The sequence below is a fragment of the Mustela nivalis genome (assembly GCF_964662115.1).
Source record: "Mustela nivalis genome assembly, contig: HAP1_SCAFFOLD_688, whole genome shotgun sequence".
NCBI lineage: Eukaryota > Metazoa > Chordata > Mammalia > Carnivora > Mustelidae > Mustela > Mustela nivalis.
Genome location: NW_028135975.1, coordinates 350,416 through 362,558, shown reverse-complemented (window position 1 = coordinate 362,558; position 12,143 = coordinate 350,416). Strand labels below are relative to the sequence as shown.

Genomic DNA, 12,143 nt, shown 5'->3' with positions numbered 1-12,143 from the left:
AACCCTCTCGAGAGATATAAAAGCCCTTTCTGGAGAAATAAAAGAACTAAAATCTAACCAAGTTGAAATCAAAAAAGCTATTAATGAGGTGCAATCAAAAATGGAGGCTCTCACTGCTAGGATAAATGAGGCAGAAGAAAGAATTAGTGATATAGAAGACCAAATGACAGAGAATAAAGAAGCTGAGCAAAAGAGGGACAAACAGCTACTGGACCACGAGGGGAGAATTCGAGAATTAAGTGACACCATAAGACGAAACAACATTAGAATAATTGGGATTCCAGAAGAAGAAGAAAGAGAGAGGGGAGCAGAAGGTATACTGGAGAGAATTATTGGGGAGAATTTCCCCAATATGGCAAAGGGAACGAGCATCAAAATTCAGGAGGTTCAGAGAACGCCCCTCAAAATCAATAAGAATAGGCCCACACCCCGTCACCTAATAGTAAAATTTACAAGTCTCAGTGACAAAGAGAAAATCCTGAAAGCAGCCCGGGAAAAGAAGTCTGTAACATACAATGGTAAAAATATTAGATTGGCAGCTGACTTATCCACAGAGACCTGGCAGGCCAGAAAGAGCTGGCATGATATTTTTAGAGCACTAAACGAGAAAAACATGCAGCCCAGAATACTATATCCAGCTAGGCTATCATTGAAAATAGAAGGAGAGATTAAAAGCTTCCAGGACAAACAACAACTGAAAGAATTTGCAAATACCAAACCAGCTCTACAGGAAATATTGAAAGGGGTCCTCTAAGCAAAGAGAGAGCCTACAAGTGGTAGATCAGAAAGGAACAGAGACCATATACAGAAACAGTCACCTTACAGGCAATACAATGGCACTAAATTCATATCTCTCAATAGTTACCCTGAATGTGAATGGGCTAAATGCCCCTGTCAAAAGACACAGGGTATCAGAATGGATAAAAAAACAAAACCCATCTATATGTTGCCTCCAAGAAACTCATTTTAAGACCGAAGACACCTCCAGATTTAAAGTGAGGGGGTGGAAAAGAATTTACCATGCTAATGGACATCAGAAGAAAGCAGGAGTGGCAATCCTTATACCAGATCAATTAGATTTTAAGCCAAAAACTATAATAAGAGATGAGGAAGGACACTATATCATACTCAAAGGGTCTGTCCAACAAGAAGATTTAACAATTTTAAATATCTATGCCCCCAACGTGGGAGCAGCCAACTATATAAACCAATTAATAACAAAATCAAAGAAACACATCAACAACAATACAATAATAGTAGGGGACTTTAACACTCCCCTCACTGAAATGGACAGGTCATCCAAGCAAAAGATCAGCAAGGAAATAAAGGCCTTAAACGACACACTGGACCAGATGGACATCACAGATATATTCAGAACATTTCATCCCAAAGCAACAGAATACACATTCTTCTCTAGTGCACATGGAACATTCTCCAGAATAGATCACATCCTCGGTCCTAAATCAGGACTCAACCGGTATCAAAAGATTGGGATCATTCCCTGCATATTTTCAGACCACAATGCTCTAAAGCTAGAACTCAACCACAAAAGGAAGTTTGGAAAGAACCCAAATACATGGAGACTAAACAGTATCCTTCTAAAGAATGAATGGGTCAACCGGGAAATTAAAGAAGAATTGAAAAAAATCATGGAAACAAATGATAATGAAAATACCACGGTTCAAAATCTGTGGGACACAATAAAGGCAGTCCTGAGAGGAAAATATATAGCAGTACAGCCCTTCTCAAGAAACAAGAAAGGTCTCAGGTACACAACCTAACACTACACCTAAAGGAGCTGGAGAGAGAACAAGAAAGAAACCCTAAGCCCAGCAGGAGAAGAGAAATCATAAAGATCAGAGCAGAAATCAATGAAATAGAAACCAAAAAAACAATAGAACAAATCAACGAAACTAGGAGCTGGTTCTTTGAAAGAATTAATAAAATTGATAAACCCCTGGCCCAACTTATCAAAAAGAAAAGAGAAATGACCCAAATAAATAAAATCATGAATGAAAGAGGAGAGATCACAACGAACACCAAAGAAATACAAACTATTATAAGAACATACTATGAGCAACACTACGGCAATAAATTTGACAATCTGGAAGAAATGGATGCATTCCTAGAAACATATAAACTACCACAACTGAACCAGGAAGAAATAGAAAGCCTGAACAGACCCTTAACCAGTAAGGAGATTGAAACAGTCATTAAAAATCTCCAAACAAACAAAAGCCCAGGGCCAGATGGCTTCCCGGGGGAATTCTACCAAACATTTAAAGAAGAACTAATTCCTATTCTCCTGAAACTGTTCCAAAAAATAGAAATGGAAGGAAAACTTCCAAACTCATTTTATGAGGCCAGCATCACCTTGATCCCAAAACCAGACAAGGATCCCACCAAAAAAGAGAGCTATAGACCGATATCCTTGATGAACACAGATGCGAAAATACTCAACAAAATACTAGCCAATAGGATTCAACAGTACATTAAAAAGATTATTCACCACGACCAAGTGGGATTTATTCCAGGGCTGCAAGGTTGGTTCAACATCCGCAAATCAGTCAATGTGATACAACACATCAATAAAAGAAAGAACAAGAACCATATGATACTCTCAATAGATGCTGAAAAAGCATTTGACAAAGTACAGCATCCCTTCCTGATCAAAACTCCTCAAAGTGTAGGGATAGAGGGCACATACCTCAATATCATCAAAGCCATCTATGAAAAACCCACTGCAAATATCATTCTCAATGGAGAAAAACTGAAAGCTTTTCCACTAAGGTCAGGAACACGGCAGGGATGTCCTTTATCACCACTGCTATTCAACATAGTACTAGAGGTCCTAGCCTCAGCAATCAGACAACAAAAGGAAATTAAAGGCATCCAAATCAGCAAAGAAGAAGTCAAATTATCACTCTTCGCAGATGATATGATACTATATGTGGAAAACCCAAAAGACTCCACTCCAAAACTGCTAGAACTTATACAGGAATTCAGTAAAGTGTCAGGATATAAAATCAATGTACAGAAATCAGTTGCATTTCTCTACACCAACAGCAAGACAGAATAAAGAGATATTAAGGAGTCAATCCCATTTACAATTGCATACAAAACCATAAGATACCTAGGAATAAACCTAACCAAAGAGACACAGAATCTATACTCAGAAAACTATAAAGTACTCATGAAAGAAATTGAGGAAGACACAAAGAAATGGAAAAATGTTCCATGCTCCTGGATTGGAAGAATAAATATTGTGAAAATGTCTATGCTACCTAAAGCAATCTACACATTTAATGCAATTCCTATCAAAGTACCATCCATCTTTTTCAAAGAAATGGAACAAATAATGCTAAAATTTATATGGAACCAGAAAAGACCTCGAATAGCCAAAGGGATATTGAAAAAGAAGCCAACGTTGGTGGCATCACAATTCCGGACTTCAAGCTCTATTACAAAGCTGTCATCATCAAGACAGCATGGTACTGGCACAAAAACAGACACATAGATCAATGGAACAGAATAGAGAGCCCAGAAATAGACCCTCAAATCTATGGTCAGCTCATCTTCGACAAAGCAGGAAAGAATGTCCAATGGAAAAAAGACAGCCTCTTCAATAAATGGTGCTGGGAAAATTGGACAGCCACATGCAGAAAAATGAAATTGGACCATTTCCTTACACCACACACAAAAATAGACTCAAAATGGATGAAGGACCTCAATGTGCGAAAGGAATCCATCAAAATCCTTGAGGAGAACACAGGCAGCAACCTCTTCGACCTCTGCCGCAGCAACATCTTCCTAGGAACAACGCAAAAGGCAAGGGAAGCAAGGGAAAAAATGAACTATTGGGATTTCATCAAGATCAAAAGCTTTTGCACAGCAAAGGAAACAGTTAACAAAATCAAAAGACAACTGACAGAATGGGAGAAGATATTTGCAAACGACATATCAGATAAAGGACTAGTGTCCAGAATCTATAAAGAACTTAGCAAACTCAACCCCCAAAGAACAAATAATCCAATCAAGAAATGGGCAGAGGACATGAACAGACATTTCTGCAAAGAAGACATCCAGAGGGCCAACAGACACATGACAAAGTGCTCCATATCACTCGGCATCAGGGAAATACAAATCAAAACCACAATGAGATATCACCTCACACCAGTCAGAATGGCTAAAATCAACAAGTCAGGAAATGACAGATGCTGGCGAGGATGCGGAGAAAGGGGAACCCTCCTACACTGTTGGTGGGAATGCAAGCTGGTGCAGCCACTCTGGAAAACAGCATGGAGGTTCCTCAAAATGTTGAAAATAGAACTGCCCTATGACCCAGCAATTGCACTATTGGGTATTTACCCTAAAGATACAAATGTAGTGATCCAAAGGGGCACGTGCACCCGAATGTTTATAGCAGCAATGTCCACAGTAGCCAAACTATGGAAAGAACCTAGATGTCCATCCACAGATGAATGGATCAAGAAGATGTGGTATATATACACAATGGAATACTATGCAGCCATCAAAAGAAATGAAATCTTGCCATTTGCGACAACATGGATGGAACTAGAGCGTATCATGCTTAGCGAAATAAGTCAAGCAGAGAAAGACAACTATCATATGATCTCCCTGATATGAGGAAGTGGTGATGCAACATGGAGGCTTAAGTGGGTAGGAGAAGAATAAATGAAACAAGATGGGATTGGGAGGGAGACAAACCATAAGTGACTCTTAATCTCACAAAACAAACTGAGGGTTGCTGGGGGGAGGGGGTTTGGGAGAAGGGGGTGGGATTATGGACATTGGGGAGGGTATGTGCTTTGGTGAGTGCTGTGAAGTGTGTAAACCTGGTGATTCACAGACCTGTACCCCTGGGGATAAAAATATATGTTTATAAAAAATAAAAAGTTAAAAAAAAAATCATAAAGTCTTCCAGAAAGAGGAGCGTGAACCTACAAAGGAACAAGAATCAGACTGACAGCAGACTTACTGGACACTCTGGATGCTAGAAGGAAATGGGGCAGTAACATAAAATTTCTGCAGGGGAAAACATGTAAACCTCGAATACTACATCCATCCAAAGTGGCATTTTATTTTGAAGGAAAACAAAGACATTTTTGGATATGAAAGAATTCAGTTTGTTTCTTGCATACCCTCTTTGAAAGAATCACTGGAGGATATACTTTAGCAATCTAGGGTGACTATAAACACATACACAAAATGTAGATTATCTTTCTCCCACATCAAAAAAGGAAAACAGGAAAATAAAATGCCACATTTCTACTCAGGAAGATGAACAGCTAACAGTGCTCTTGGGGAATATAGGAAAAGAAGGTTACGGATACTACCTAGATGTTAGTAAAGTTAAAGAGTGTGTTAAAATGAATTTAATCATTGTAGCTTATGTACAAGTCTAGTTTCTAAACTACTGGGGATCACCTCTTGGCCTTTTGCTAAAGATTGAGTGTAAACTACTGCGGAGATGGAGGGAATCCGTCAATACGATCATAGACAGGAGGAGATGGGGTGAAAGTAACAGAAAAACACAGGGAAAAATATGGCAAGAAACGTTAAAACGAGAAAGGCAAAAGTTGAGCTCTTATCAAGAGAAAGGTAACTTTATCATTTATATTGATGTGAATCTTAAATCTTTATATTAAACCTTTTCTTTCTCCCCCCCCCAAAAAAAACCACCACGAAGCAGTAGTAATCAAAATAGTACAGTACTGCCACAGAAAGAGACACATAAATCAAAAGAACAGGATTGAGGCCCAGAAATAAACTCACACTGGGCACTGGGTATCTCAGTTTGTTGGGTGATTGCAGATTATGGTCCCGGGATCCTGGGATCCAGTCCCATATCAGGCTTCCTATGTTCTGTGAGGAGCCTGCCTCTACTCTCCCTCTGCCTGCCACTCCCCACTGCTTGTGTTCTCTCTCTCTCTCTCTATCAAATAAATAAAATCTTTTAAAAAAATTTTTCAGGGATGCCTGGGTGGCTCAGTGGGTTAAGCCTCTGCCTTTGGCTCAGGTCATGATCCCAGGGTCCCAGGATCAAGCCCCGCATCGGGCTCTCGGCTCAGCAGGGAGCCTGTTTCCCTCTCTCTCTACCTGCTTTTCTGCCTACTTGTGATCTCTGTCAAATAAATAAATAAAATCTTTAAAAACAAATAACTAAAAAGTTTCAGAAATAAACCCACACTTATAGAGTCAATTATTCCACAAGAGAAGCAGCAGCCATATGCAATGATGGAAAAGAAAGTCTCCTCTATAAATGGTATTGGGAAAACAGCACAGCTACACTCAAAAGAATGAAACTTTTTTCCACCATCCACAAAAATAAACTCAAAATGGATTGAAGATCTAAATGTGAGATCTGAAACCATAAAACTGCATAAAACTGATCATAACACAAACATTAAACCATAAAACTGAAGAAAACATAGGCAGTAAGACTTCTGACACTGGCCTAGCAACGGTTTTCTAGATAGGTCTCCTGAAGTGAGGGGGGAAAAAAAGCAAACTATTGGGACTACACTAAAATAAAACTCTTCTGCAGAGTGAATGAAACCATCAACAAAACAAAAAGACAACCTACTGAATGGGAGGGGATATTTCCAAATGATGCATCAGGAGACGATATTTGCAGATGATGCATCTGACCAGGGGTTAATATTCAATACATATAAGGAACTTCTGTAAGTCAACACCACAATACAACAATAACAACAAATAACTCAACATTGTGATTTAAAAATGGGCAGAAAACCTGAATAGACATTTTTCCAAAGAAGACATCCAGATGGCCAAGAGAATCATGAATTTTGGCACGAGAGAATAAACATCAATGGTCTAGGTCACATTGAGAAGCTAGGCTAGTTAAGGCATACAGCAACAAAGTCAAAACGGGGAGCGAGTTATAGTGGTCAAAATACTACTGTATTTAAAAAATTTTTTAAAAAAGAAAGAAGAAAAAAAACCTACCATATTTTAAAGGGAGACCAAGATTCCTCATGAAGAAATTTAACTTTTGAGCTCCACACTGTCTCATTTCAACATTATACAGTGACCTATCTTCTTCAAATCCTCCCCCATTCTAGCTGCTTGGAATTTCTGGAATTTCTCCTACACTAGCAGACAGGCAGTGCCAGCTTCCCAGCATTTTATAGCAGATGAACTGGACCTAAAACCTGCTGGACAGGGGAAGTCTATTTCAAAGAAAAGGAGGGACACGGAAAATAACATGTGTATACTACACCGAGATCACCTCAGTCCACGATGGCCCAATGTCCCAATCCAGACAGCTGGCAGCAGAGGCTTGAGATTAATTAACCTCCACCCCCAGGAGGGCCATTGCCCATTATGGAGTTTTACGAGACCAGTGCTCTAACCCCTGAGCAACGGAGCCACCATTATGGAGTTTTAAAACAAAGACCCAAACAACAGCACCAGTCAAGGAACCAAGGAACCAACGTCCTAGCCCTGTCTCTGGACACCATCTAGCTGCACAATCATGGGCAAATACACTCGGCCTCTCAGGGTGTCCTTTACACTATACAGTGAGCATCAGAGCCAAAGGTCTCTGCAGGCCCTCCTAGCTCCACACTGGGGGACTGCCACCCATCCAAAGGGGGCTCTGGCTTCCCGTTTGCATGCCAAGCGCCTCCCAGTAGAAGTTCTCAGGTCACGAACACAAGCCTCCCCTGCCAGCCAACGAGTCCCTCACCTCTCACCCCTCACCTGCCAGGTCCACCTGGCACGGACCCCTGCCAAGGAGCCTGTTGTCCCCCAAAGTCAGATGCTGCAGGGCCATGCTACATCAGTGACGGGTGACCCCCTGAGACCAGGGCAGGAAGAAATCCCAACTACTTATCAGGAGAATTAAAGGCCATATGTAGATGGGCCCAAAACATGGTAATATTTTAAAAAAACATGCCCCAATGCCTTACACACCAGACTCCCAACAATACAACTGCTATCTGTATCTTTAAAATTTACTATAAAGCACATAAGTCACACCCAAATACCTGTCCACACAGAAATGCCTTTCCAGGAAAAAGAAAATTCGATCACATCAGATTCTACGTCTTTGGCAGACTGACAGACACTTAATTCCAAAAGCTAAGGATCTCTCCTGTGGTTAAATACCACCCTAAGGTGGAGACAAAAACTGAGCCCAGAGCATTTGCAGGACCGTTAAGAGGGTGCCAGAGGCAGGCAAATGGGTCCACTGTTCCCATGGTCAGGGTCATCCTAATGTGGCCTGGGGGTTGGCATGGGGGTGGGAGTGGTGAATGGGGCCATTGGTTGGACCATGGGTTACCAGCTGCAGCTGGTACGGACTGACCCAAGGCCTTCAGCAGGCAAGAAGCCAGTGGACACCTAGGCCACGCTTAGTTTCCCCTCCTCCTGTGCCAGGACACTCCTGTGGTCTCTAAACCGGGAGCTGGTGCCTGTACTTCTTATCAGTCTGTAATGCTCGGTCTATAGCCTTTCTCAATTAGCCTACCTCCATCGACCTTTGGTTCAGGAGAAAATACTTTGTTCTCTAAACTGTAACTTCTTTTTCACAGTTAAGGGAATGATGGGATGACCAGGGTGGCCCTTGGCTGCACCTGATCTGTTGACCCGGGAGGACCCACTGGATAAGAGGAGAAAAGGCAACTCACCCCTCTGGCCTCTCCACTCCCAGGAGCTGAGGCCCTTATAAGAATCAGTGTAAGAACCTGGCGATTCACAGACCTGTACCCCTGGGGCTGATAATGCATTATATGTTAATAAAAAAATTTTTTTCTTCTTAAAAAAGGGAATCAGTGTAAGGGGCAAGGGTAAACCAGGGGTTTCATCTGGGAAATAGGAGCATCCCAGCACTCCTCTGGCGCTAAAATAACACAGGAACCTAGAGAACCAAGTCACCACGCACAGACTTCCAATTACTGCTCTCAGGCTGAGTAAAGGTGATATTTCTAAAGACTGGCCTGTGTGTTGCAAGCACTGCCCAGGAGTATTTACCTGTGCCTTTTGAGGCCATAGTCTGCCCTGGGGCTCAACCCCTGCCCAGACCACTCTTCTCTGGCAAATCTGAGGGCCTCTCTTTTCTTTTTAGGGCTTTAGAAACCATCAAAAATCAGCCTCAGTTACCAAAGACATTTCTAAAGAGTGTCCTCCTTTCTTTCCTTGGCAGCAATAAGGATAGTAAGTAGGACTTCCCTGGACAGACGGCATAGTAGGATTCTGGACTACAAGGGCTCTGAAGACTGCCAGGCTTAGAGTGAAATCCCACGTCACCTGCACATGCCAGCTGTGTGACAATGGACAAAGGACTTCAACTCTGAGCTGTGAGGTTTTCCAGCTGTGAACTGAGGACATTCCCACCCTGCACCCACACTCAGAGTTTTATTGTAAGGGAACTGCTCTACCTTCTGCCGTTCTTCGAAGACGATATTACTCTTCGATTACATGGATTCCCTCCAAGGAGAAAGCATGTTGCTTCTGGGAGTTGCAAAAGCAGTATTTTCACCACCCCTTCATTGGATCCCACTTGTAGCAGGTACTCCAAGACTAGAGGATGGGTTTCCCCTGGAATTACCTGCAGCCCCCGCTGTGAGGTCAATGGCAGCTTGGATGGCAGGACTGGACTTCATGTTGGCCCACTCCTCTGCTGGTCTCTGTGGAAGGCAACTCTCCAGAGCTTATGACAGGTGTCTCATATCCCTGAAAGGAGACCAGAGCTCACCATCAGTGAAGCCTCTGCAGTCTTTCTCTAGAACTGCTGCCTGCTTACTGGGACCTCAACCTCTGAGAGCTGGGAGATCAGTTCTCCCTTTTGAAAAAAAAAAAAAAAAGAAAGAAAAGAAAAAAAAAAGGAAGGAAGGAAGGAAGGAAGGAAGGAAGGAAGAAAGAAAAAGGCAGTCAAGGTATCAGTGCAGCTTAGCAATTGGCCTGCCTTCTACTCGCCCACCATGTCCCCATGAAATTTTCATGCATGTTTCAGCATGTTTGGGCTAGAGCTTAAAAAGTTTGGCAAAACTAGAGTCTACTCCTCTTGTTAGACAAAAATCAACTAACAGAGAAATTGGCTTTAAAAATATAAAAATACAGATTTTTATTAAAAAGGAAAGGTGGCTCATTAACACTAATATCAAGATAATCAATTCAGCAACCTATTCTGTGTGGTTTTCAAACTAAATAAGTGACTTATCCGTCAATACCAAAGAACAATTTTTATTCATCACACTAAAGACCTTTGTGCTCCCACCAGGCCACCTCTTGGAGGGTGGTGGGCCAGCTGAGTTATTAATGAATGCCAACGTGGACCTAAACAACAGCGGAAAATCATTTTATCCACTAAGAAGTCTTTTTTAACCACTTGACGCCTGTTGTGAATGATCAGACACCAAGAATCTTCCTTCTTTGCAAAAAAAAAAAAAAAATTTAAAACCAGCAACCACAAAAGCATAGTACTGGACTTGAAAAAGCAACTAAGTGAAACAGACAAGACATGCATTTTACGGTATTGATAGGACAGGAGAGGCAGTATCAGTAACTACAGTTGACGAGGTTGTGGCCATCCTGTACCTAGAGAAGGCTATGAGGGTCTTAATCCAATCTCTTCCTTTTCCAGATGGAAAACTGAGGCCACAAAGCAAAAGCTTTTCCAAGGTCATACAAGTAGTCAGAGGACTCAAGTCTTGCCTTTTGGGTCTGTGCCTACCGAGCAATGCTTAATTCCAGAGTATTCCAACCTGACCAAAAAGAAATGCAAAAAACAAGCACCGAACCCTGCATTTTCAAGGAAAATTGAAGGCAAGCGGGGAGAGTCACACAGGGCCTAACCCATGTGGCTTCTCTGTCGGTTGAATTCTTGGGGTGCCAACATTTCTTAGTTTATAAGAAAGGCACAGATCCTACTATGTGTCATCGCTGTGAATTTAACCCCCTCTGGTAAGTCAAACTTAAACGCATCAAATCCCACAAGTAGAGACTCATAGAATTGCTAAAACACTAAATAAACAGTGATGTGAACTAACAGATTAACTCAGCAACTGACTCAAATTATTGTGTGTTTAAGAAGGTGGCTTCAAGAAGTCTGGAAAAATACATTCGGTTTGGGGGAGGCAAGACTGGTCAGCAAACGTTAAAACTCAGTCTTGAGCCAGTTAAAAAGCTGAATCCTTTTCGCGCCCCTTTACCTCTCCTGCAAGCACAGGTGGGTCCGACTCCAGGAGAGAGAAACAACATCGCCAGCCACACAGCCTTCTGTTCTGGGGGGAAATTAGTCTCTCGCCTGGGAGAACGCTCTGAGGCCCCCTGCTCCACCGCCCAACACCAAGCATGAGAAGACTGCAGCACAGGCTCAAGCGAGCCCGGCCGCCCTCCGCCCAGGACTAGAGCCGGACCCAAGGCGCTGCGATGCCGGCCCGTCTGCCCGCTAACACGCCGGCCAGGCAATCGCGCTCCGAGGCTCCGGATCCCGGGGGCACAGGACCCGCGAGGGAGACTGCTTCCCGCTTTCTCGTCCTCGGACTCCAGCCCAACAACCTGCAAGAGTCTCCCATTCATAACCGCCCCCACTCGGGCCCGGGCACGGGCGGCGCGGTGCCCAGAGGCCTGATGACACTCCGCGGGGCAAAGAGGACACCCTTCCCGGCAGGTGACTCTACGGAAAGGAGGCCGCGGAGCCCCGGAGTGTCCGGCGAGCCCCGGCCCTCGGCGCCCCTAACGACCTGGGCGCGTGGACGGCGCGCGGGCCGCGGACCCCAGAAGCCCGCCGGCTGCCCGGTAAGGTTGCCCCGCCCCCCCGCATAGGCCCGCTCGCGCCCCGCTCCCTCCGGCCGCCCCCGGAGCGGCGGTTGTGGTGCTGCGCTCACCGCCAGGACAGTTGGCCGCGCGTGCTGCTCTGGCTGCGCCGCCGGGGCAGCCGCTTAACACCCGCGTCCGCCGCGGGCCGGCCCTCCGCCCCTCCCACCCGCGGGGGAGCGCAAAGGGCGGCGGCCCCCGGGGCCCGGAGCTCCCCTGCGGCCGGGGGCTGGCAGCGCGGGGCCGGCGCGGGGAAGCGGAAGTCCTCGGCTTAGGCGGCGCACTCGGCCCCGCGCAGGTCACGGGACCCCCGGCCCGCGCGCCCGCGAGCTGGA

The 12,143-nt window shown here is 44.2% G+C and overlaps 1 protein-coding gene across 5 annotated transcripts in view; it reads right to left on the bottom strand.

Annotated features, from left to right (window-relative positions):
• LOC309857393 (mitochondrial ornithine transporter 1-like) overlaps window positions 1-12,143 on the bottom strand; it is a 58,539-nt gene that overhangs the window by 18,048 nt on the left and 28,348 nt on the right. For 4 of the 5 annotated variants that reach the window (XM_082750109.1, XM_082750108.1, XM_082750110.1 and 1 more), the window contains exons 1-2: window positions 11,880-11,939; window positions 9,599-9,723 (exon numbers count right to left, since the gene is read on the bottom strand). The gene's annotated coding sequence lies outside the window, so the exon portion shown is untranslated. Of the gene's footprint in view, window positions 1-9,598; window positions 9,724-11,879; window positions 11,940-12,143 lie in introns of those variants that run through there. The other variant, XR_014307680.1, reaches the window with a different exon arrangement.